The 27719-nt window shown below is 41.7% G+C and overlaps 1 long non-coding RNA gene across 1 annotated transcript; it reads left to right on the plus strand.

Moving 5' to 3' along the window:
• The first annotated feature begins 512 nt into the window (after positions 1-512).
• On the plus strand, positions 513-27719 carry LOC125325013. Its single transcript, XR_007203170.1, has 4 exons — positions 513-718; positions 14565-14716; positions 18793-18864; positions 20755-27719. It is a non-coding gene; the product is annotated as an uncharacterized LOC125325013 (long non-coding RNA).

Genomic DNA, 27719 nt, shown 5'->3' on the forward strand with positions numbered 1-27719 from the left:
CTCCAAAATACAATTGTGTATTGCTAAGAGAGTGAGAAAAATATTTGCTACAAAAGGGGTTTTTTTGTATACACAGTAGAAAAATGAAATTCAGTGTGTCTAGAACATTTTGCCCTGTTCTGTCTATAAAAATGACACAGCTGTGTTTCACATTGTATGAACCACTCACATAAGCATTTAATTCACTCATTGTAAATTGAGCTACATAAAGATGATGTAATAATTAGGTCTGAAACAGATGGAAGTCCTACTTTAGATAATACAATCACTAAAATAGCATATGCTGGCTTCCTTCAATTCTATACATTTTAGTCTGTAAAGCTGTACTTCTGATCAGATGACAGTTGCTGAAAATAATAGAACAGGCAAAGTTTGCAGAAAATTTTCTGAGACAGAAGATCTTCATTTTTTTTCAGTACTGCATTTTTTAGGCATTGCTGTATATACGTAGAACACTGTGTACGATTTCTTGGTTGTGATTTTAGGAAAATACGGTGAAGGAGTAACAATCTCATGGAAAGAAGCTTAAATTTTCCCACTGAGTGTCAGTGAGTATAACTTTACCCCATACAGGCTGAAGGACCATGAGCTGCTATGCTGGGCAAAGATCAGCCACATGGGTCATCTGCTCTTTACCTACCCTTGATTATGTGAAGAACAAGACTGTGCACACACAGGGAGGATGGAACACACTATCCAGACAGACACGCCTAAAAAGGTAAGTTCTGTGTTTCAGATGGGTCTCCAGCATCCCTGTAAGAAGAAAAGGTTCTTTTGGTCTGTTTCCAGTGTTTTCAGCAGCCAGGTAAACTCAGCTTCTGCAGGTTCCAGTGACAGCCTTGGTAAGAAATTACTGTGTGTGGCGAAAAAGCATCAGGGATTGTAAATGCTGCTGAATAAAATTGGTCATGGCACATTTGCTGTTTCTATGTGCTAAACTCTAGCGATACAGGAACATGCCAGCATTTGTGCCAGCATTGTATGGCAGTGGATAGTGTGTTCAGATCCCGGGATCTGGGTGATTTTCTTTTCAAAGTGACTGTATACCTGACCTCTATTCCAAAATATTTTAAATAGGAAGAAACTACCTGAGTCTTCTGACCTTCTACATGTCACAATGACCTTCTACATGTCTACATTGCCTCAGTGTGGGAAAGACATGAGCCTGTTAGAGCAGGTCCAGAGGAGGACCACAAAGATTATCAAGTGGCTGGAGCACCTCTGCTAGGAAGACAGGCTGAGAGAGTTAGTGTTGTTCAGTATGGAGAAGGGAAAGCTCCAGGGAGATGTGACAGCCCCTTCCAGTACCTAAAGGGGGCCTGCAAGAAAGATGGGTGAAAAACTTTAGCTGGGCCTGCTGTGATAGAACAGGGGGCAATGGTTTCAAACTGAAGGACGGTCGATTTAGACTAGCTACAAGGAACAAGTCTGTTACAATGAAGTTGATAAAACACTGGAACAGATTGCCCAGGAGGTGGTGGAAGCCCCATCTGTGGAAAAATTCATGGTCAGGTTGGATGGGGCTCTGAGCAATCTGACTAGTTGAAGATGTCCCTGTTCACTGCAGGGGGTTTGTATGAGATGACCTGAAAAGTTCCTTCCAACCTAAACCATTCTATGATTTTCTCTCTGTCCTACTGATGGCCAGGTGTCTCACAGAGTTCCGCTTCCTGTGAGGTGACATTTTAATATTTACACATTGTGCTGCTTACAGCCACAATAACACAACTCAGTTAAGACTTGGAGAAAACTGAAAAGGTTGCATGGATTTGTTTGGGAAATGTATCAGTGTCTGTAAAATCAGTGTGCTGTGGTTTTATGTTGATGCGTGATTTGGTGTTGGCTGGTTCAGAGAGGTAAGGCTGAAGAAATTCCTCTTTGGACCTATAATCCAGTCCTTTAACAGAGGGCTCTCTGCTCCAGGGAGTGCAGTGATGTTTCAGACCATTGCTCAGACTCAGTATGAATGAGAGCAGATTAAAGAAACAGTTAGCATTAATACCCCTCAATTTAATCAGCGCAGAGTCACCCAGCTGTGTCTGGGCAACCATCACTTGCTCCCTGGAGGCCCAGTCCAGCACTAGGAGTACACATGCTTCTGTTTTGCCAAATAAACTTTGGTCTGTGCTTGCAAGGTGTCCTCCACAGGGATGCAAGTCTAAATCACATAGATGCAGAGAAAATGACTCCATGAGTGATTAGTTCAAATCTAAGGATTTATAAAGCAAGACATGGTGGTTTTTTTCACTTGAGGAAACATTCAGCATTTATTTGTTATTATGAACAAACACCAGCAGATTATAATTACTATTTTCTATTCCTATTACTGTGGCAATCGAAAACACTATAGAGCACACCTGTCTTTGGCCCAAAGTGTTTACAAGCCAAGCATAACGCAAGAGATGGCAGATGAAAGTGATGGAGGTGTCAAACTTGTCTCAGAAGTGAAATTAATAAATAGATGCTTTATTTTAACTTTTTTGTTAAAATTTTTTTTTAAAGGAAATAAAATCCCAGGATTGAATGTAGTATTGCATCTGACCCAAAAGTGAGCTTGTTATAAGTGCCTGAAAAAATGGAAAGGAAATGAGGATCTGGATTTTTCACAGAGCTGTTATAAATCCCAGACAGATACCCGTTGGTGTCTCTTTTATCCAATGACTCACAAATAGGCATCTTGTGTCGAGACTGTTGGCTCCCAGAAGGAGAAGAGCACAAACAGACTATGAGGCTTTGTATAGTTTTAAGTTTGGGATAAGGGTGTTATTCTTAAGAGGGGCTGAAATCAGACATCCAGGTCATGCCAAAGAAGTTTTCATGCATCCTGTGTGCTAGTCCCTAGCATTTCTGCTACATTTGTGATGCATGCTCTGTAGAAAGAGGGATTTTGTGTAAGCTTCAAAGAACTGTTTTCTCTACTGCTGCCCTTTATCTTCACCTGTCAGTCATGCTGCTAACTGCAGGCAGAGGCTTGTTTAGCATACTGCAGAGATGTGTCCTTTTGTTCAGTTTACAGATTCTTCACCAAGGACCTGTTTGTTATTTGGCATTATTAAGCAGCCAATTTTGCAGGAGTCCATTTGAGCCATGGATTGTTTGCCAGCAGTTTGTAATAAGCCAAGAAAGAACAACAACATATAATCAAATCCATTATGACTACATTAAGATTACAGTAGAGAAAGGAAATTGAACAAACAAAAGTATTGCAAAAGTACAGCTAAGAACAATGAAGATATCTGACCAATGTTGTAAACACTTATTACTACTTACATAAGGTCCACATGTCTGTGTACTCTCAAGCCTGAGACTGAACAGACTTTCCTTTTAAGGCTGTGCTCAGATAAGGTCAACTTCTGTTAATATGGAATCATATCAAATACAAATTTGTTTCTCAGCAGCTCTCTTAGAAATACTGAAGCCATTCCTTAAGTGGCCAAACTCTCCCTTCAGTTCTGACAATTTTTATTATTGGAGAAACAAGAGAAATGCAGGTAGGATGATAAAATCACAGAGGAATACATCAACCTTAGGGAAAATAAATATTTAATATAGACAAATTTAAAACTTAAAATAGTAAATACAAAACATAATGGATGTATTATATTTGTATAGTATTTAAGATGCCTTAATATAGATACATTTGTCAATGCAGAAAACAGGTAATAAAGTAGGTGTAGTGTCAGCCCAGGCCTGAATGGTCACCTTCCTCTTGGTGTGGGGTGGGAATGGAAGGCAGAAAAAGTAAATACAGGCCACTAGCAGAGAGGAGGTAGAGCACCAGGCTCTACAGAAGGCGAATGGGAATAGTTTTGTAAGTCAAATGTGTTTTCCAGTTCTCCCTTATGTGACATTTGCTGTGGGAGAGGCGTTGGAGGTGGCTGACAACAGCAGCCGTCTGCCCTGCACACACCACACGCTGCTGGCCGGCCCACACGCTGCCAGCAGCTCTCACTTGCCACAGTGCTAACAGGAGGGGCACTTGCAGCAATATGCAAGGTCCAATCAGCCAGAGAGGCATGCTGGCTATGGAAAAGCATTGTTTTTAAGGGAATGGTCTCATGCAATAACTGTTATAAAAAGTCTGTCTCTCCCTGCCAGCATCATTTGATGAAAATTTTAATAGCAGACTTTGGATTATTTGGCCATTAAGTGGATTGAGACTTAGCTCAATCAGCTACTCTGCCATTAAGATCCGTGGCTTTCCTGGGATTGAATTTATCTAGAAAAGAATTATTCACTGTTTTCTCAGAAGGAAGGATTGTATTTCAGTATTTTGGTGGAGAAGACTGCTGAGGCATAACGAGAACACAGAGAAAGAAAATATATAGCATGCTGTGCAAATGATACAGTCCTCCTTTCTTCTCTGCATAATTCAGTCCTCGCCAGATTTTAGCAGACAGGCTGCACTCAGTTTGCCTTTCAGAAGCTGATGATTGGAAATGCCAGCTCTCCCCTATCTCCCTGCCATATGGGAAACCTGCACCTCCAAACACAGCAAATGATTCCCTCAGAATGGAGACTCTGAGTAGCTAGAAATCATTACTTTTCCCCCAGGTTTCCCCTCTGATCATTTTGTCATTTAGGCTTAGCATTGTAGCATTAAAACACGAACTAGCTGCAGGAAGTACAGGTAAAATAAGCTTATTGAGACTGAAGAGATGAGCTCTTTTGGTCAGTACATTTACACTGAAGTAAAGCTGGTGGGAAGCAGTCATGGATCTGTCCCACTAGGACAGATCTGGCTGTACCAGGGGCGGGGGGGAGAGACCATTCCTACCCTCTCTCAGCAGGGCTTTCTGCTCTCATGTAACTAGGCAGTAAAAATTAGTTGGAGGGGAATTCTTATTCTTCTTAGGCACAGCCCTCTTGATTAAAGCCAGCATTATCACTGCCTTCTGGGAATTAAGTCAGTGCCTTTGTAAATTAAATCATGGGGAGGGTTGTTGGCTCTCCAGCAGCTCAAGATCTGAAATGCCTTTCAGGCTTCACAGAAAGAAAACCACTGAGTTTTCTTCATACCCAGGGAATGGCGCAATTGTGACCTTTTTTTGCAGTGTAAACCCTGAGAAGATCAGCTAAGAGCATAGAGATGAGTTGCCTCGGAGAGAGGCTCTGTTGGTAAACTCTGCAAGGGGAGGGGAAAGTGGTCAGCAGTCTCATGGGTCAGCAGTTGGCCCCCCGAGGGAGGTGGTGGACTTTTGGCTATCTGCGACCCAAAGCCCTGCTTGGCCACACAAAATGTGTAGCCTGCACAAGCCCAACACAGCAGCATTAGCACCTGTCCAGTGTATGCCTGAGCCATTTTTAGTGTGGGTCTGAGCTCTATTCACCCATTAAGAAGTATCTGGGCACAAGTCCTCTGTGCAGAGCAGAGATGCAGGGTCAGGATGAGTAAAGCCCAGGGCTGTGCCATCCCCTACCTCTGCGTGATCAGGATATGAGCCACTGCCAAAGCTGTCATCACTTATCCCACGCCTGTGGGAAGCACTGGGTATCTGGTGTCTGGTAGGGTGCCTAGAGATAGCCAGCTTTACTGGCTGCAGAAGCACAGAGATGAGCTAAAGACATTATGACAAATGGGCACTGGAGATTACAGGGCTTCTGCTCATGCACTGGCCCACACTGCTGTGCTCTGTGACTCCTTTACCGTGTATTCAGATAATGTTTGTATTCTTGATGATCTATAAATTAGATTAAAAGCAGAGAGATAAAGCCTGCTGTATAGGATCAGGCCACTGAGGCATCTGTGCCAGTATCCTGCTCTGGGATCAGCTGCTCTGAAAAAAATGCTCACAAAACTCAGTAAGTGACATATAAATGAGTAAACTTCTCCCTGGTCCTCTCTCACAGAGACTTTGTTTTAATTGAGCTTGGCTGCATTCAGAATTCCATTTTTTTAAGGGGGGAAGAATTTTCATGTAGCATTAAAAGAGCAGCTAACTAAGGAAACATTTTTATGATGAAAATCAATTTTTACTTATGTATGTTTATGTATTCTGTTATGAATACAAAAATACAGCATCCTCCTATAAGTATTTACTTCAACATATGCATATACACACACTAAATATTTGCTCACTTTCCCCCATAATTTAATATGGAGATCTCTATCTAGTCTTTTCTTGGTATGCCCTCTCTTCCCCTCTGTCATATCACTTCAATAAAAAGCCAAAATCCACACGAATATAATAATGCTGTAAAAACATCTGAAATGTGAAAAGACGTGAGAGAAAAGCAGTTTCCCTTACACAAAGCTGTGAGGGATAAAATGAAGGCTCATCAACTCTGTGTAAAGAAGCAGAGATTCAGGTCAGGTATAAAAACCTTTTCCAGTGCTAAAGCAGATCAGGTTGTGGAATTACCCACCTGAAAAGATCACTGAGTCACATCAAAGGAGTGATTGTGGAGCTGGAGGCTGTGGAAATTGCACTGGCATTAGGATGCAGTGCCAGAGCCCCACTAAGGCTGGCTCAGCTGCCTGACCCTGCCACCTCCACCTGGGGGTCCATTTTTATTTCATGCACAATTAAATGTGACTTTTGCCTTATCTGCATGTAACAAGCTTGTTGTGCAGCTCCTGGTGTCCCTAGAGTGAAGTTTCAGGCTATGGTAAGCGTATTCAGCCTCACACAGATGGGGAGAGAGATGACTCTGCCCCACCTCCCTGGGCTTTGCGCTGCCTGGGAGCCAAGGAAGGCAGGACAGCTCCCTTATGGGCAGGGCTGGCATCAGTGGAAGGTGAGACATGAGACCTCACCTGCAGCAGGTGAGACATGAGACCAGCAGTGTCACACAGAGCTGTGCCTCATACCACTGCTGTTTGTGTTGACCACCAGCTAATGAGCTGGAGAGAGCAAATATCAGAGACATGTGGAAAACAGCTGGCTTGGTGTGGCTGTAAGCATATCAGGCACAAACACTGATCTGTCACTGCCATTTCCTGATGTCAGATTGACCAGTTCACCAGGTGCCAGCAGCCAGTGCCAGTGGGAGGAGAATTCTTGCTCCACCACCAGCAGCCAGACCTGCACTGGACTGGGGACAGTAAGTCTCTGTGCGTGCCAGCAGACAGTGCCAAGTACTTCACGTTTATGCACTACATGTTATAACCTATGCTCCTCTCTTACCGTAATTTCCTTCAAATGTTCTTTTTCTGCTGTGTCTTTCTCACTTCCACGACAGTACCATATTCCCAGTGACACTGGCAGGTGATCATCACTGAGATCATGGCAAAAAATGTCCCTGGTCATGGTAATGGTATATAGTCATGCTAAGTGAGCTGCAGTGTGATGTCTTTTACTTGCCTGGAATTTTTTCAAACAAACACTGACTTCACTGAATCACAGAATCACAGAGTGGGTCAGGTTGGAAAGGACCAAAGTGGGGTCATTTGGTCCAGCCTCCCTGCTCAGGTAGGGTTGTCCCAGAGCAGATGGCACAGGATTGTGTCCAGATGTTTCTTGTGTGTCTCCACTGAGAGAGACTCCACAACCTCTCTGGTCAACCTCTTTGAAGCTTCACGGCCCCCTCCAATATTGGATCAGGATGCTCTTGGGTATCAGTGACAGACAGACTGTGTTACACATAGCAGCTTTACACAGCAGCTTGGAAGCAGTTTGGAATTAAAAAAACCCAGCCCATGCTGAGTATATCTGTCATGGAGATGCACAAGAGCAGCGTGTACAGGTTCCTTCTGGGACCCAAGCTGGAAAGGATACTCTAACAGGTTATAGCCAGGCACCAGACAGGCTGCAATGAGAGAACTGTGTCTGAGTGCAGTTGGTGTCACTCCAAAACTAGCTGAAACTTGGCACTTCATCCTGGATGCTCTCAATGACACTGTCCCATTCCCAGTGTAAGGCAGCACGGCTGATGCCCATCCTAAGCAGGCTTTGAAAGCACAGGCAGGGAAAGGGGGGGGGGGGGGGGGCGGGGGGAGGTGTCTGCAGGTCCCCAACCTCAAGATTTTCAGCCCTCATGCCTTGTAGCAGGATAATTGCAGCATCTTTACCTCTCTCTGGTACGTGCCTGAGCTACTCCACTGGGCTCTGTGTGTGGATAATGAAATCTTTACTTATTTCCATAAATTGCAGAGAAAGTCTGGAACAATTGTGAGCTGGTCACCTGCCAAATATAACTGAAATGATGTAAGGTGAATTATATAAAATAAACAGTTAATTACAAAGGCACAGGAGAAAGGACTACTTAAAACTTTAAAATAACTGAACTGTTTTTAGACTGGTGGCAATGAACTTTTTCCAAACTAATGTCCCAAGGACTATGAATACTTAAGACAGAGGTCTTAAAGAACTCCTCCATTTTTCAAATCCATTAAGTGTTTTTCTACAGATGTGAACAGAAGGACAAGCCTTGCAGGTTGCCTACATCTGAAATGGAGGTTTGTGATGGAGGTAGTGGGTTCCTAATCTGTGTGTCAGGTTGCTTCAGGCTTGTTTTTGAGAGAGCCACCAATGTGTACACGGTGAACAAGGAGGGTGCAGAAGGCTGTAATCTTGGGTTTAGAGTTACCATGTGTTCTGTGCATTGCCAGGTGCTATCCTTCTGCTTAGGGATGTGTTGGTATTACTGTAGCTGGTCTCCCAGGCTGGACACTCAGCAGCTCTAATCCTGGAGAGATATCGCTGTTCAGCTCGCGTTGCATTTGCATGAACAATCATCATTATATCAAAAGAAGATAAATTGCTAGTTAGAAAATTATTTGGAGGGACTTTCAAAATAGTTTTCTGATAAGGAGGCTGTGCTAAAAACAAATACCTATTTACGTATATGCATAGTGTGAGGATTATCACATAAGGAAAGCAGGATATAATGCAGTTAAGTGTGTGTAATGCTTCTCCACACCTCTACATGCCACTGTGGGAATTAAGTTCCTTTCCCCTATAAACTCATCTCTGTTCTGGCAGGAGAGGGTCTGGAAGGCAGCTGCCAGTACTAAATGAATTGCACAACAACCATTGCCTACATCCCACTAGTCTGCAGAGACTTTCCATTTTCATATTTTCAGTTTTTCACTCCTATAAAGAAACACTTCAAAGCCCAAAGACAGTTGACTTTCCACAATCACAATCTCCCTTGGACATAGCTACATGCCTTTCCTATTTATCCTACCTTGTCTTAAGGAGAGTATCTCTTGCTATTGAAGAGCAGGGCTGAGTCTGTCATTAATATCATTTACTAGAATCATGTGCTGTTCTCCTGCTAAAGAAAACCAAAAGTCACACAATCTCCTGGAAAACAAAAAGAATATTAAACATATTTATAGATCTCTCATCATTACTAATTATAGGCTGTTGCCTTCTGCTCAGACTCAAAAAAAAGCACGGTGTGCACAAACATTCAAGTGAAACAAGCATGCAGTATCTTGCATGCTTCTTTGGTTAAAAAGGTTGTTTTTAAAAGCTGAAACAAGTATATGTTTTGTGTGTGAATATGGAGCTGAACAAATATGGAGCAGAACAATACATTGTAATTTCAACTGAGAATCCATCAAGGAACCCCCAGTCAGAATACTACCTGAATAAAATACCTCATTATACTATGCTTGAAAACACTTTCAGCACCTGTGCCTGCCAAGTTTTCCTGCATTTGATGAGTAATTAAATTATTCCCACCTTCCTGGAGATAGATTTGCAAGCCAAATAAATTACACGGACAAACAGGTAATTAGACAGCTAAACGCTGTCATTTACAATCGTATTTATTTAACCTACAATATTCAACTTACAGGTGACTGGACATTAGGAAGGGGGATGTGGACTCACAGGCTGTTTAAAAGCATGGGGTCCATGGTGCCTGACTAGGTCTAAATTGATGTAACAACTTTCCATTATATTTCCCTTATATTTCTTGCTGTCATGCTTTGCATCAGCTCCTTGCATGTCTCCCATTCTCATTAAGCAGTGACTGAATCACTTTCCCTGTTCCCTGCTATGTGGTTTTTCTGTTTCCCATTCTCTAGCCAAACCTCCTTCTTTTTTTCCTCCCCGTGATTTGAAAAATATCCCATCCATGTTGTTCTGTGCTGGAAGGTAAGTTTGGTTAGGAAGCCACAGGTCACAAAGCCTGGAAAATTCACAAACAAATATATTTGCACTAAAGGTTAGACACTTGCATCATCCACTTTTCTAGCCTGAGGTGCCAGATAGCTAATATGTGCAGTAGCTAAATAGCAGCTTGATGTTTTTTTAAAGGTTACATTGCTTTTAGTTTACCTGCATTATGCTGGGCATGGTGCTACTGGCATTTCATGACATCAGAATTACCTTTATTCTGACAACAATACAGAAATACCCAGAAGCTACAACATGATATAAGCCCTTTAAGATGGTTATGCTTAAGGTAGCCTTACAGAAAAATGCAGATTTAACTTCTGTCAGAAAAATAAACTTTTCTGAGGGCTGTGGTATAAAAGTGAGCTCTCTCCTCATTCACTTCTACGTCTTACCAGTCATTTAGTTGTCTGAAAAACCATATGAGATAATCATAAGACTTTTATGTCATATTTTATTCAATCCTTTTTATTGAACTGAAAGAAAACAATACAGAAGGTAGAACTTATTCAGTTATATACTAGAGGAGAAAAACACAGTTTCTCTCAGTGAGACACCCAGATGGATAAAGAAGAGAAGAAGCCCAACACACACCCTCACCCCGACTCTCACTCCTTAAAACACCAAATTAATAAAAGGGAAAGAGTCAGTGGGTAGGTGGGCATCTGTCTCATTTCTGTGCCTGTGGGAAAAAAAAAAAAGAAAATTGTTCTTTTGACTCAAAATAATATCTGGTTCAGTAAAAATTTTGGATGTCAGAGCAATTACCAACAGACATTGATTCGAGCTAGCACTTTGAACCACATCTGAAAGGCAGTTGAAGGCCTGGTAAATCTAATGAGTTGAACATTTCTATGCTTCTAAACTAAGCTGCTTTTATCCATGTAGCAGTGACATCTTCAGATTACACAAGTGGGACACTGCAATCTGTAGGGTTCAGGAAAGTTTTGCTGTACCAGGGCTTTCAGCTCATCCTTCCTGCTCCACAGATTATGGGTCATTTGAGAACCAAGAAGATCTGTGGAGATGAAGCAGAGAAATTTGGCATTAATGTGTCACTACACAAGAGAGAACAGTTGTTCATTTTGATTCTGTACAAAATCCCAGTGCAGATGATGAGAGCATTTCCTCCCCTGGAATTCACCAAGACTTTTGGAAAGAAAATTACAGCAAAGGACACTATAGAACAAGATCAAACATGCAGTAGTCAAATGCCAATTTTGATAGAGATGACAGATGGAGTGAGGTACTAATATGGGGGGTTTTAAATGCAAAATAGATTTAAAAATAAGCATTTTCCTAGCATCAGGATTTGAAAGTGAGGTTAAGAAAGAGCATCTAAAATTACATGAAGATGAGACTACAAGAAGATTTGCTCATTATTAGAGTTAGGTCAGGTAGCTGGACCTGGAAGAAAATTATAGGAAATGTTGACTGGTGCAGAAGTAGATTCTCCTGTGGGGGTCCTGTTGGCCAACAAGCTGAACACGAGTCCCCATTGTGCTGCTGCAGTCACAAAGGCAAATCGGATCCTGGGCTCCATGCTCAGGGACATTATGAGCAGAGACAGAGACATGATCATCCCACACCGTTCATTCACGAAGGAGAGCCTTTCAATATCTAAGGAAAGTTTATTTTGCTGTAGAATTGGAGAAGAGAATGATAAAGAAATGCACAGTCATAGCAGAAAATAGGTAAGAGAAAGGTTTAGGTTAGACACCAAGAGAAGTAGTACCAAGCATGTTGTACGACACTGCCTTGTGAAATAGTTCCTTACAAAATGTGGAAACAGGTGGTGCAAAGAAATCTAAGGGAAGAAAACCTTGAGAGTTAATACCAATAAATGTATCTGTCTGGTTATGCCTGTTTGGGTGCAGAGAGAGAAGACATGAGTGGTTCTTCCCATCCCTTAACCTGTTGTCTGGTACCAACACAGTAAGAGGGATGCAGCCATCCTGCTGTACTGTGTGCCAGGTTAACCAGGGACAAGCTTAAGTCCATGAAGATCTCCCTTTAATGTTACTGGGAAGGTCTTTCCACTGGTGCTAGGGAACAGCTTGCTTTGCAATTCAACCCCATCTGTGAAGCTGTTGCTTGGATGTTAAATAAAAATATGGCACATTTATAAAAAAAAATCAACTAGCTCCTTGTTTTCTATTTAGAGTAGTTTATATTGTCAGAATACCACAAGGAATATACTGTCAGAAAGGGGAAGAAAATAGCCCATGAACCCTCAGGGTGTAAGTATATCACATTATATCTTTTGGTAAATATACAATGGTTTATTCCTTGACAAGGAATATTCATTCACCTTCTTTTCTGCATATATTTTTTGTTGAGTGAGTGGGCAGGCTGTGATAAGGGGTACTTCATTTGACATTGCATGTATTTATGACCTACAAAACTTGATATAGACCAAAAAGAATGGGCAGGGGATGGAAACTGAGAGCTGGCTTAGCAGCTGAATATAGACCTAAGAGCCAAGAAATCCTCAGTACTAATTGTACTGCCACTACTGATTTATGGAGTGTCCTTGGGCACTGTTAAAACTTAGCAAGTGTTTTGAGGTGGAAGAGAGCTATGTGTTTCTATTAAGATGGTATAATGAGGCTTTAATTAGGGAAAAATTGGCTACTTCTCTGCTGAGATGGAATAACTATTGTAGATGTGAATATATTAATACTCTACTGAAGCTGAAAAGGAAGCTACTGGTTCCTCTGACATGAAATCCTGAGAATGGACCATAGAACAGTTTCAGCATTACAATAGAGATTGTATATAGTTTTGTATGGGCCAGTGTTGCCATCAAAGGTAAATAGCTTAATTAACTTTAATTTATAATTAATTCTGATTGAAAAAATTGTTTTCATTCCAGTGCAATTCATATAAGCCAGTATGTACTCAAGACGGGTGGAAACTTGGCCCTATTTCCTTCCCACAGGGGCATTAAGCCAACTTTGACATTTTATACATTTTTAATTAAATCACTATGATCTTTGCAGGCCAGTGTATGTTCTGACAGTATTTTTTAGCTTGAAATTCAAAGGTAGATTATTTTAACAAATGTGCACAAAGATTAAAAAATGAATCCCTTCAGTATTGAGACAGCATTGTCTGTTATCTCTGTTTTGAGTAAAACAGATGGTTCATATTGCAAATGATGCATGAATAGGACTTCCCCAATGTGATGCAAATGGATCTGTGAAACTGGCATTGTATGGAGGAAAAGAGGCTGATGTTAGTAGAAACTTCTTGGACAAACATCAGTAATGAACATGTTCTTTGATTATGTTTCACAACCCGTTAAAAAGCAAAGCATGTTCAGAAAAAATAATCAGAGAGAAAGATGTCCTTTCAGAGACTGATAGTTTCAGGGACAATAAACCAGTCCGTGAGACAGTGCCTGGTGCTGCTGTTGATTCCCATTGTCACCTTTGGCAAGTACAGTCACTCAGTGTCTCTGGGTCAGCCTCTGTAACACGAGGGTTACAGCCTCCTGCTGTTTATTAGCGTTCTGATGCATTCAAACTGTGCATGTTTGGGGCAGACATTTTTCCCCAGTGGTTGGCACAACCACTGCACACTGCTCTATTCCAGAAATTGGATACAAGCAACAGTGTGATGGGAAAAATATTTCCCTGAGCTTGAATGACCTTCTATGTGCACTGGATTGTATGGAATAGATCTTATAACATAAAAAAGCCATTTCATTTGAGCAGAGTTTCTCTCCTCACTGTTCTCAACAAAGTATTTTCTTGAAATACCTCATTGCTACTTTAGGCAAATGAGGATCAGGTCTAAATTCCTCTTTAAGCTCCCAGTTTAGAACAGACCTTAATGAGCTTTCAGTCTGTTCCTACAACTGTCAATATACATGTTTCAGTGATTAAAATTAAATACATTCCCAGGCTGGTGATATGCTGACCAGATTTACATAATCTTTTCAATTACTGATTCTTCCAGATTTTGAGGAAAATCCTGATCTACCACAGCAAACCAGTAGGCAAAAATGGTTTGCATTATCCTTAATTATGGTATTGAAAGTGCCCAACAGCCTTGATTTAAAATGGAGCATCCCAATCACCATGTCACCAGCTTCTCTATTTTTTGTGTTCTACTTCCTTGAGATATCATAGATGAGAGAACAGTGTTGTTTTTGGAAAATAGTTGAATGAGTTGAGCTGAAGGATGGGAAAAACATGCTCATAAGAAATAAGAACCCCAAAATTTTGCTTGTCCTCCTATTTGCACATCAGGATATCTTGCAGATTTTGATCACATGGGTTCATTTTCGTGTGTTTATTGCACCTATTCCACAGGCACCCCAACATGGTCATATGTGGTCTTGCTGTTAAGTGCCATAACTGATTGCCAATTACCCCCAGAAAACTTTCCAAATCACACTGTCAAAGAGCACTAAAACCTCCGTCTTTGCACAACTTCCCACTGGCTTGATGAATCTCAACCTTGTTTGCCCTGTGGCTCTTGATTCAGAGCACACAGGTGGAGAGACCCAAGATGGACGCTACCAGGAAGAATCTGAGAGACCCTGGGAAAGAAAGGTGGTTTCCAGGATCACCAGTTGGGAAGGACAGAGAAGGCTGGGTCTGAGAAGGGATTGTGACAGAGCATGTGGAATAAGGCAGGTAAGGTAATTTGAAATTCTAAGAACAAACAAGCTTAGAATGCCATGAAAATTTGCCTTGTTGTAGTTGTTGAATTTTATGTACTCTGTCCTCTCCTTGCAGGGGTACCTAATCCCTGTATTAATTACAGTTTTTGTAGCATACTGGGTGCTCCTGTGCATATTTGCTTCAGAGCTCCCCAACCTGGAGGCCATGGCTGAGGTTTGCTCCTTGCCTAATAGAAAAGTCGGATCTTAAAGGGGTCTATCTGGCCACTGTAGCAAGTGATGCAGGCAGCCCTCATAAAATGAAATGTTCAATATTCTGTGTGTAGAATCACATCCATTTTCACAACTTCTGGAATGATTCCCCTGACTTTTCAGGGCTCTTTAGCCTAAATGCCCCGTGAAGCCTGTGTACAACTAACAGTTGCTGCTTTTTTTCCTGGAGTGAGAAGAGAACGTACATTTTTGCATCCATTTGTGTGGCTTCTGGGACTTTTTCTGCTTTTAACATTCTCTGGCAATGCCTCATCCTGAGTCTGCCTTTGGCGGCAGCCACTGCACTGAGGGGCCATGCAGGCAGAATAAATAACAAGGCAGTGCTGAGAGGCTTTCCTTGATACAAATTGCTGTAGGCTGGGAAGAGAGGGCATACTTTGTTAGCAAAGAAAAGGCTCCCATGGCTGCTGTAGGAAACTGATCCATTATTGTCACTCTCTGTTCTGGGAAGGGACAGAAGAACTTTTTGATTTTCTTTGCTTTCTGCTGTATAGTCTGCCACAGCAGCCAGCATTAGCAAAACCAGATCCATGCTCATCTGTTCAAAATATCACTGTTGTTTCTGAATACTGATTATTCAGGCAAACTGCAAGGCTGAGGTATGAGAGTTTCAAAAGCAGGGCAACAAATTGTACTGAAGTGGCAATGACATGAAAAATGGAGGCAGGGTACGAGAAATCCACTTAAGGGATCTGGAAAAACTGTGGAAACAAAAGGACTGTGGCTGAAAAACAGCTGTTAGATGAAGAAAGCTTTTACTCAGCACTTGTTAGACCACGTCTAGAGTACTGTGTCCAGCTTTGTCCCCTGCAACACAAGAAAGGCACCGATTACCCAGAGCAAGTTCATCAGAGAACGTCCAAGATGATCAGGGCAGGAGCACTTGCCTTGTGAGGAGAGGCTGAGAGAGGTGGGCTTCTTCCATCAGGGGATACAATGGCTTTGGAATGACTTAACAGCAGTTGCCTGGTGAGTACAAGGAGGTCACTGAAAAGATGGAACCAAGCTGTTCATATTTGGGCATGACAGGTGGTCCACAGACAGCTGGATTTTCACTAGATTTAAGGAGAAAGTTTTTCACTGCAAGGACAGTCAGGCAGCAAATCATCCTTCCCAGGGAAGCTGTGCAGTCAGTCTCCACTCTGGGAGGATTTTCAAGACACAGCTGGATAAACCCTCAAGCAACGTGGTCTGAAGCTTACCTTGCTTTACACAGGGGTTTGAGCCAGAGACCTCCTGACCCTTCCCACCTGAGTTACTCTGTGATCCTGACTACCAACCCCTCCATCCCACTAAATATGATGGCTGCTCTGCACAGCTCACTACACCTCAGTTGTCACCCAAAACTAACAGCCACTACACGAACTCTTAACCACAAGAAAAAAATGCTCAAGCCTCCAAGCTCCAGGATCCTTGCAATATTTTTATTTTCTTAGGAGACAAACCTAAAATGTTGACCTCAATGTCTTCAGTAGAGTTACAGCAGGTCAGGGCTGCAGAGAGCATGAAGATGGTTTCAACTCAGAAACTTGTTCCCAACTTGTGTTATATTAAGCCTGAAATCTCCTGCTCTCAGGCCATTGGTCCTCTTAAGGGTAAGTTAGTGTTGTGTGCTCTACCTGGCTTAGGCATCCAGCAAAGTCAAAGACTGGGGTACCAGGAGAAGTTTAAGATGTTCTTTTCTTCCAGACTGTGACAGAGGAAATGGTGTTAATCTTCTTTTCATGCCCTCTGGGTTGCTGTTATTATACAGGTATAATTGTTCTCTACTTTAAACCTCCTAATGTAAGTAAAGAAGTAAATGTAAACCACAGGGTTGGTGCTTTGTAACAGTGTTAGAGAGGGGTACACCACAGCTACCAGTTAGAACTTAGCACTGTAGAAAACACATGAAGGAAAGTAAAGAAATTACAGAAAAAAAGGTCTGCCAGGTTTAGCACAAGAAGGACTCTTGGAGTCAGAGTACAAACAAATGAAGTTATAAAAGACCACCTTTGCAAAGTGAAAATAGGACTGTTCGTAACTTCAATAGACAAAAAAAGAAAGAAGTTGACAATAGATATTAATATTCTGTGTTTGGAGAAAAGCAGGTGATAAGCCTATGCCACTTCAAATGTTTTCCAGTCCACTGGAAAGTAAGAAAAATTCTAGCATGTCTTTAAGAGGAATGTTTGTACATCATCAGACCTGAGTAACTTGCATCAAAATATACAGCCAATTGCTTCAATCCTTTGGTGATGGTACAGTAAAAAGATAAAAATGGGTTAATATGGGCAATCACCTTTCTATCCTGATTTATTCCCTTGCAAAATAAGAGAAAAATTAACAAGATTTAATTAACAAAGATGTAAATAGAGGTAAAATGTGTGAATACCATTTCATGACAGTTAATATGATGCTGTTAAAAAAAAAAAATCTTGTCAATACAGCCTGATTTTACTATGAATTATGTGTTTGGCTGATAAACACTGTCATATAGACATAAAAAATTTCTATGGTTTAATGTGTACTATTTGCTGGCATAGGATAATCTGAGTTTTTAAAAAATGAGCAACTGCATGGCAAGGTTGCAAAAATGAGCAATTAGTGTCAATAAAGCTTGGATAAGATTAATTTAGAAGTCTCTAAATGGCAGATTGCAAAGCTGTTGCTAACATGAAATTTTCTCTGAATGAGTGTGTTTCTAGTGGCATCCCATGGTGGTATGTACTAGAAACAGTGTTGACCAACCAATTTCATCAGTGATCTGGAATTAAATGCAGCTTTCCTGTAATTTAAAACAAATCTCTTAATATCACATGTGCTGCTGGAATAGAAATTATGATAAGGACATGATAACTATATGAAATGATGTAGGGAGTTTAGGTGTAGGGAGTGTAATTAAACAGAGCTTTTTAATATGGCTGAGTTACACAGGCCGTAGGCTGTATCTGCAGAGCTGGGGAAGGAGCAATGCTGAGAAGAGTCTCAGAGTTGCCAGAGGGAAAGCAGAATCCCCCTGTGATGCTCTGGCAATACAAGCAAATGTAATGCCCAGCTACATAAACATGAGATAAACAAGTAGGAGCAGGGAAGTGATTTCACTGAAACTGAATTATTGCATGAAGCTCTGATGCAGGCATCTTGAAAAACATTTTGGAAAATGAAAATGTGCAGAGATGATTGGAAGCCTGATGAGTATGAGAAAATGGTTTATTCGTAGAGGGTTTGAGCTATTTATTGTGAAGTGGCTTGATAGCAGCTGAAGTAGGGAAAAAAGAAAGGTAGGGCACAGTGAATACTTAATCTATTGAGAAGAGTTCAGCAAGAAACAAGAACAGGGGTTATCAAGTTCAAATTTTGGAAGCCAGAAAGGGTTGTAGGACAAGAAGACCCACCATTTTTTTAACACTGAGATATGAATCTTTGAAACAAATTTTTAAAAAGGGATGGTGAATCTGTTTCTGATTTTCATCTCTGTTAAGAAGAAAATGCCTTGAAAAATAGGTTTTAGTCAGACAGAAGTTGCTTGGTGTGGTAGAAGAAAAACTCCTTAAGCATTAAGTTGATTAAACAGACAAGAGTCACTCTGAGATCTTCCCTCCTGTTACCACTTGGGTCTCTTGGAGATGTCCAATGCATGGGCATGTGAGGGTGATTTTATACTTGAGATTATGTTTTTGGTTTACCTATAGGGTTTACCCCCACCTGTGGGGATGTCTGTGCTCTAACAACACTGGTCATACTCATCCTTTTTGTTGCATGTTGAATCGGTTATCACAGTTATCACAGTATTCTTTTTCTGAACTGAGAAGAGCTGTCTGTGTCTGTCCCTAGGTTCCCTCCAGGCAGGGAAGAAACACCAGGAAAACATCCTGCAAACAGAACTTTGTTTTCTGAAACTTTCAAGTAAGAAACAATTTGTGAAAGAGGTGTGAGCCATTGTGTTTTCTCCCTGGAAGGATGCCTTTCCATATTATTGAGATTGGCCTTATTACAGCAGTCTCCAGCTTGCAGGAATGTTATGTATGTACTCAATAATAGCAAACATCAATGAAATGAGCCTTTAGAGTCCCTTACTGTGCTTGACTCACCTTTATTGATGCAGTGGGGTGCAAACTGCATTTCCAGTAGCAGTAGCTGATGGAGCTCACAACCAGACAGAGGAAACTGCCTGTGACTGGGGAGAGCAAATTTGAACTGCTCCCAAGTGCCCCAAAATAACCTCTCAAGCAGTCATGATTACAAGAGGGAAGGCAGAGCCGGCTCCGCTACAGACATCACCTAGCCAAAGTGCTCTTCTGGAGTGGCACTTCATCTGCCTGGGTAAAGCAGGGGTGGGAATCACTCACCTGAATGTAGGTCACCTGGGCTGAATGGTGACCAGGGGAGGCCAGGACTGAATGGGCATCAAAGTGTGATTCAGCCCACCCTAAAATAGACATCTAAATTAAGGCTCCACAGAAGTGTCTTCTCTCTTTCTTGGCTGCACAGGGAGTTTTCTAAGTGGCTCAGCTACAGACTGCTCTGCTGCAGATGTCTGCCTTCATTAACTTTTAGGGTCTTGCAACCAACTCAATTTCTGCCACCTGTCAGCACTGGGAAAAGGCCCTCATGGGCCACAGTCACACTTGTGGTGTACATGAAAAGGAGCAGATGTGTTTTCATTGTGTTTCACATGCACAGAATACACATTCACACTGGCTGATGAGCAAGCAGTGCAGGGAGGCAGTCCAGGCTCTGTTCATCCAGTCTTTGTTAGCAATCTTTGGATATTGCTTATAAATGAGTGAAAGTGATTTCTCAGTTTTTTCCCTGCTCATTACAAATGAGGACTGATCCATTTGATTGATATCAAAAGGTGACAGGCTCATTCCACACACCGAGGGCAAACCAAAAAAGCCAGTTTGAACTTTGCACCAGTGACACATGGAAAATATGGTGGCGCAGTTTTTCTGTGTCTTCTGATTATAAACTACAATCTGAAGTTAAGGTGGGGCTGTCACATTTCCAGAACAAAAGTGTCGCCAGTGGCATTATCAGAGGGCTGCAGGAGGAGCAATGGGCTGGGTCCTGTTGCAGCTCAGTGCTAGGAGGTGAAAACAGCATCAATGGAAAATTTGCACAGAGCTCTGGGACTTCCTTCCTGTGTGCTGTGGGATGCAGTGCTGGCTTTGAAAGCTGTAAAATTAATCAAGTGATTTGAAAGCCTCTCATTATTTCGTTCACTGGGAAAAATATCATCTCTGTCAGAGATGGACTGTGAAGCAGTGTAAGAGAAGCAAAGCTTAGTTCAAGATTCCTGGCATTTTTGGGAGTTGGATAGAATTTTACTTGTGTGAGATTATTTCCCTGCAAATGGAAGACTGTAGTTACAATGTGATGGAAAAGAGGAGAGGAATTTGCAGTAGACTAACAGAGAATAATCTGATACCAAAGAGAAGCCTCTGACTCGTTGATTTACACAGTTCAAATAAATTAGAAACTGCCCAGTAAGCCTCTTAAAATGCCAACAATGTTTGAAATAGGCTAACAAGTGGCCATGTGAAAAAATGGCACTGTAGGTGACATCAGAAGCTGTTATTTGAGCAACTTCAAAAAACCCAGATGGCCATGAAGTTTTACATAAAAGAGGACCTTAGATTCCTATGCATGTAACACATGGCCTAACTTAAATATTTTTATCTTTCCAATATGTGTCTTCTGCCTTTCATTGTGGTTCTTGCTTTCACCTCTTGTCTAAGACCAAATTAAGAGTCAATAGTAAATATCTTTTTTCTGTTCTCACATGTCACATAGGCCAGAAGATGCTGAGTGAGCACTGTGCTTAAAAACACCTTCAGAGACTAGACACAGAAGACGTGTGATGGAAAGAGGAAAGAACCCAAGGACGTGCATTATTTCTGCAGTGAAACAAAGCCTGCAATAGCAGTAGCAGAGGGAAGCATCCTGGTGGTAGTATCAAATAAAAAGGGACAAATATGTATGGCAAGCACAGTATGTCTCAACCCACACTCTGTGAAGACCAAGTCAGCAGGCAAAGGAGGGAACACACAGGCAAATCAGCAGTGACATGCAGGATCTGTTCCAGTGGAAGTTGATGTTGGCCTGGGCCTTGTTACATGCAAGCACAACTGATTAATCAAAACTGCACTATTGTGAACTGTGGAGATTGCTAATGCAACCAAGGTGAATGGCCTTTACCATTTGTGTTTATTCCCAAATGCATTTGCTGGAGCCAAGATGATGCTTGTGCATCTACAACACTGCTTCCCTTTGTACTGGAATTGCTTTCCTCCGAGTTCATGTTCCCAAAGCCCTACTCTGCCATTTGCTTCAGTGTTCTTCTCTCTCCCCCAAGTTTTGCAGTATCATTGCTCTGACATCCCCAGCATGATCATACTCGACATTATCCTGTCTGTCTTTTCTTCCTGACAGCCACTCACAGGAAATTCTCATATGAAGGAGGATTTGTGAAGAGACCGTTGTCTCTGTGTGTTGCCTCTGACTTGTTCCCTTTTTGCAGTTCCTGTCATAGCTCCCTGCTGCTCAGTCTCAGTTCTCTGATGAATCTAATCTGTTTCCCCCTGCTCCTTGACTGAAGGTACCTTCAGAGCTGTTACTCAGTGCATAGCAAGGGGGACAGCTTTATCTTATTACTCTCTTTTAAAAGCAATAGCTTTGTGCAGAATGTTTTCTTTCTTTGAGGTTGGACTAGATGATCTCCAGAGATCTCTTCTAACCCTAACAATTCTGTGATTCTGTGTTTCTTCCCTTTTAAGTCACTCCTTCCTTTGCAATTTGAGGTGGGCTCTTTATTTCTCAGCTCAGATTTGGACCCTGGGGTTTGGACATTTCTGTCACATTTCACTCAGTCACCAAACTCAACTGCTTTAATCTGGAAAATGGATTCCCTACATTGGTCAAATTCAGTAAATGCCTTTCATGTGACTATATGTGTGTGTCCATTCACATTGAGGTACGAGCTTGAAGGCAGCAGTCAGAGGATTCAGCAACCTGCCCCCACATCTCTCTCTTTTCACCACAAGGCTTCATAAAGTCCCACATTCTTCTACAGACCTACTCCTTGCCTGTGGTTTCTTTCAGGTCAGTTGGACTGTGTGTCCAGCTCCTCCATTTAAAACCAATTTGTTCTGTCCCAGAGTTTGTTAGCATGAGTCAAATAAACCCCTTCAACACCTTCTTCAGACTATTTCTCATTGAAGACATCTCTTTTTTCCCTTCTAAAAAGGAGATGTTACAAATACATTTTCACCTCCTAATACCACAGCCCTTGCTTGGCAACTGCTTCCTCAGAGTCAGTGGAATTTCCCAGTGTGGATGTGAAGGACCAACCACACTCCTCAGTGTCATATGGCTCCCAGCCAAGATGTGCAAGTTCCCCTCCTGGCTCTGCTAGAATGCTGATTCATTCATTACAGAGAGCTTGGAGCTGAACAGCAAGGGGCAAAAAACCTGCTTAGTGAGGTGCTCTGTGAACACATTTTTCCCTGCAATGAAGTGGAGGAGACACTGAAATGCGAAATGATCCTCACCACTGCTACTAGGGACCACAGTGTAGTTGGACTTTATTTTTAGCTCTTTACCTCTTTTTCTGGCCATTTATTATTTATCTCACATCTTGAGAGAGGTCACTCTTGCTCATCACTCTATTAACTTTCAGGTAGTCGAAGACTTCAGCTCATGCCTTTCCCTGCTTCGATTAGGTATGGTCCAATAAGCCTGACTACTGCTGGCAGACTCCCAAAGTTTCATTTGCTAGAAAATAACCTTAATGCCCATTATTTTATCCCCAAGGTACTTCAGGTTTCCAGATAGCTTTCAAATTTGAGTTTAGGAGGCATAAATAAGCCAGTTGATTAATTACAAGAGGTAGTTTAATTCATCAGATTCCATTTTTCAGCTGCTAAGTAAGAGGAAACCTCCTCATCTGCCAAAAGGGTGCCTGTTGGCTCATGTGGATACTTTGTATGGGAGCAGGCTGCCCTCACTTTGAAATTCCTGCTAACAAAGAGGAAAGATTTCTAACTAATTTGAGGAAACAATGAAGAATGAGGCTACCACCCCCACTGCCCTTGCTCATAGTTCTTCACCTCTGCATCTTGGATGACCACGCAATAAACCAGCGTGCCTTTCACATATTGCTCTTCATTTCTTTCTATTCATTTTGATGGAAGCTAACAAAACCCCATCATCAAACAAGCACAGAGATCATCCTCACTAAAGGGAGGTTGGGAAAGCCTGTCTCCTGCTTGCCATGAAGGCACACTCACTTATAGCTACACCAGTGATTCCCAGGATCTGTGTTGTTTCCCCTGCTGCCTTCGCAACGGTGTCTCACCCCAAGGCTGCTCAACCTTCCCACAGTTGTGGCAAGTTCAGCCTAACCATGGCATTAGAAAAGGGCATCATAGGAACCCTTCAGTGTCTGCCAGGTTTGTGTCAGAGGTGCCAGGGTCCTTGTCTCTCCCTCCTAACTTGAGTCTTCATGACTCCTGTTAGTACTGACTTCATGGGGCTGGGACACCCTTCCCTTCCACGCAGGAATGCTATCTTTGCTGGTGCAGTCTGTGTCTGCTGCCTTTCCTCCATCTCACTAGCAAATGGCCCCCTCTCTTAAGGCAACCCCAACCCCAGACTGAGAGATACAGAAGGAGAAGGGAGGACTAGGCCTACAAAAGGTTTCTCTGTGGCACCTCCCTAAGAGCGTCCTATTAATTTCAGCAACTTCTTCCAGAATTTCCCCATAGACAGAAGTTTTTAGTTGACTTGTAAGAACATAATTTTTTCACTAAGTGAAATTGGTCTTGCTACCAGAAGCAGAGGCAAATGACGTCTGTTAATTCCTATCCCCGCATAACTCTCTAGTGGTTAAAAGCTCTGAATGCAGAAAACAGCGGGGAAGGGGGCAGGGCAACTAAGTGATGCCACAAAAAATGAAAGCTATCTTGAAACAGAAAATTAGAGTATAATTGAAAGCAACTGCACTTTTTAGTTTAATGCCCATCCTAGATACAAAATGAAAACAGTAGCTACAATTGTAATGAAATAAGGGCTTAAAACAGTCCTAACTAAGAGTGAGACTTCACATCACAGACCTGGTTGTCTGCTGGCTTCTGGAGGAAGAAATGAGGATCACTTGGCACTTGCCAATGTCATATCCTGACATTTCTAAAAAAATCTAGTAACATACAGTTCAAAGACTACAATAGCTACAAAAGATGACTGAAAATGCTATGAATGACCAAAAGTTGAAAGTTGGAGGTCTCAGAATAGATTAATGGTCTATGCATAATAGTGAGACATACATAGAAAAATCAAGTACCTGAAAATAAATGAAGTAAATAAAATTCTAAATCAAAGAAGAGATTGCAGTAAAACACATTATCCTCTCCACCACCCCACCATGCTCTGCTGACAAAAATGTCTGAAACCCATGCACAGTAAAAAAATGCTCTGTCCTCTAAAGCAAGGTAATAAGCTAGACGTGGAAGACCATGGCAATGAAGACACTGCATCCATATTTCAAGTGTTTTCATGACTGATGATGACAGATCCTTTCCTGGCTGTGAGTGGTATAAGAAGGATCTAATTTTCTTTGGCTTTTCTCAGGCATACAGAAAATAAGGCAATGAAGCACAGATAATATGGTTTGGCAAGTGACTTCTCAGAGTATTCAGTAGGACAGATCTTTAGCTTGCATATATCAGCATAGCATCATTGCCTTTATATTAGTTTAACATCTGCCACAGGTTATTAATGGTACTGTTGCTGTTCTTTCTTAATGGACATTCATACATATCCTAACAAAGAATACCCAAAAGAGCTGTGTTAAATCAATGGAGCAAAACAATTTACCCCATAGTGGAAAGAAATATTGGAATGCTATTCAAGGGCTCCAAAACAATGCGAGTAATTCAGCCTGGGATTTGTTTGAAAGAAAAATGAAGATTCAGGGCATGGTTTAATTTATTTCTGCCAGGATATGGCTGCCCATTCTTGTACCTCTAGCCTCTATGCTTGCGTGCTTCTGTCTACTAAACTAAATCCAGTCCTAGTATGCAAAATCACTCCCCAGTACAAGGATTGCCTAAATTAGATTAACCATCACTGGGCAACCATGTGTCTAATCCTTTACCTGGATTCTTCTATTGATCATAACTGTTTCTTTGTTCGGTATTCTGTCCGAATATATTCTAAATATAAAATGTAATGTTTGGTGGTGACATATGAGGAATGGCTGGGGGGAGAGTGGGGGTTGTCTTACTTCTCAGTCAGCAACTACGAGCTCGACATATTCCTGCCCATCTTACTGCCTCTCTTTGGACCCAAGAGTATTTTCTCCCACAGGCACAGAAACCTGTACATTTGGAAGCCATAGCAATAGGAATAAAGCCTTTTATAGTTTCTTTGGGTATTGAAGCTTGCCTCAAAGGTCCACATCTGTCTCTCCTGTTTATTACCTACTTAACTATTGGCTGTTCTTGGCTCTTCTGTCCTTCAGTCCACTAGCAATTCATCTGCTCTTAATGAGGTGTCAAAAATGATTGATAATGCCTCTGTAATTATCTCTGCCTGCTCTTTAAGAACATTTGGGTGAGACTATCTGTCCCTGCTCACATGTGAGCATTTAGTTTGTCACCATAATTTTCTTTGTTCTTTTTCACCAGCCCAAACAACTGCTTCCTTAATTGTTTTCTGACTTTCTCACCAACTGAATCAAAAGTACAGCTCAAAATGCAAAGCAACAAATTCTGTACTTGCACATACCTTGCTTGTGAAGTCTCACCGAGATAAAGTGCAAGATACAAATCAGAGCACATGTTAGCCTTAGAGAAATGTGCTCTTGTATTCTTCAATCTATTCCTTCTGGCTAATATGTTTGAATCCCAAATTGCCTTTGATTCCTGTGCTTTCATCTGCTGTGCCAGTCTGGGGGCCAAGTTTCTGTATTAGAAGACAGATTCTACTCTTTGATGGGGGGTAGCCTCTGAAGGCTTTTGGTTGAACTCCATGCCCAAAGCAGATGGTAAAGTCAGTTTTACAATCCGGGACCTTAATTTGGCGTGGATGGATGCTCTAGAGCACCTATATTGTAATGAAAAGATAAAGGTGCTTTTGAGGTACACAGGGACATTTCATCAATTTATTCAGATTATGGTGCCTTGAAAAACATCATTACAAATTAAGACAGAGGCATGACCAGGACTGATAAAGCCTGTTTTCACTGAAAAATGAGTGTAACATAAATGTTGATGTATAGGATATCAGGAAATGTATTGTGAATTTTGTCTTTTTAGGAAAGATTCAGTGCATTCAAACAAACACAAATTAATTTCCTTCAGGTACCCTTGATTGTAGGTAAGAACCATATGACTGCACCATTTTTTTCACTGTTTTTTTAGCAGTGCAAAATAACTGAAAAATTTAATGCATTGAAACTGAACAGCAAAAGGTACATGACATAATTTTAAAAGCATCAGGTCCAGTTTTTAGAAACTCATTAGAATTCTTTCTACAGACTTTGCAGAAGCACCCAACCAATATATATTTCAAGGCATATATAGTGGGCTCTTCATCCTGGTATTAGAGAGGAGGCTTCACTGAGCATATTTACTGGATACTCCTCAAGTAGGGTGGTCTCATCCAATCTTAGACATCTAAAGCAAAGACATTTATAACAATAAGTCTCCCTCCAGTCAATGGAAAAAACTTAGGCATCACCTTCAGAAGAGGAGGAATTTTGCTCTAAAGAGTGTCTTTTTCTCCCACTTGGGAGATAACTCCACTTTGGCCAAAGGATCCATTCAGAGTCTTCTTCCTCTGCATTCTCTTGGATTTGATGAAAAATCTGGGCTGGTCATACAGGTTTCTCCACGGTTGTTTCAGAAATCTGCTTAGGGTCAGAAGAGAGATTTGGACAAGAGACTAATGGTTATGGGTTTTATTGCCTTACTTGTGGAATAGGAGAGTTTCTACTGGTACAAGATGGGAGCACAGCTGCCATTCTGAAACGGAATCACTGCTACAGCATATCCTGCTGTTTTTTCTGGCACAAGCCTAATGAAATGTGCACTAAAGTTTATTACACTGATACTCTGTTCCTTTTAAGATCTTTTTTTTGCAGTTCTGATGGAGCGCTATGAAGAAGGTCTACAGTTTCACTGGCATCATTATTTTTTTATTAAGTTCACCCACATCACACTGTAATTTGGTTTCCTGATTTGGAAATCCTGAAGGTTCTCAGTATTCTTTCAACCTATCCATCACATTAATGTCCGTACCAAACACGTCCTCTCCAGCCACTGGCACAGATCATTATGCACCCTGCACTTCCGCCCTAGGCAAGTCCTGTTCTATCCCAATCCAGTTACCCTGGCACAGATGGATTTTGCAGCCATTCTAACTACCCAGTCAGTTAGAAGAAATGATCTAATGTTGGCACCAATGAGAATTTTGTACATACCGCTTTTTGTCCCCAAACAGGAGAAAGCACACCAAACTACCATTGCTGGCTGGGAGGATGCCGTCCTGAAAACAGGATGCTGCTATGTGCATTGCTCTGCATAAGCAGCGGGACCTGCTCAAAGTGATCAGCTTCCAGTTTGGGTAATTTCTGTGATCAGAGTGATGAGCTCTGTACAGTTATCCATGATGGAAATATAAACACATATATACTATGTCGGGGTCCCTTCCCCCCTGCCATGTGGTCCTGGGAGAGGGGCCCTGGGCGGGAGGCATGG

The sequence above is a fragment of the Corvus hawaiiensis genome, chromosome 1, assembly GCF_020740725.1.
Source record: "Corvus hawaiiensis isolate bCorHaw1 chromosome 1, bCorHaw1.pri.cur, whole genome shotgun sequence".
Classification (NCBI taxonomy): Eukaryota; Metazoa; Chordata; class Aves; order Passeriformes; family Corvidae; genus Corvus; species Corvus hawaiiensis.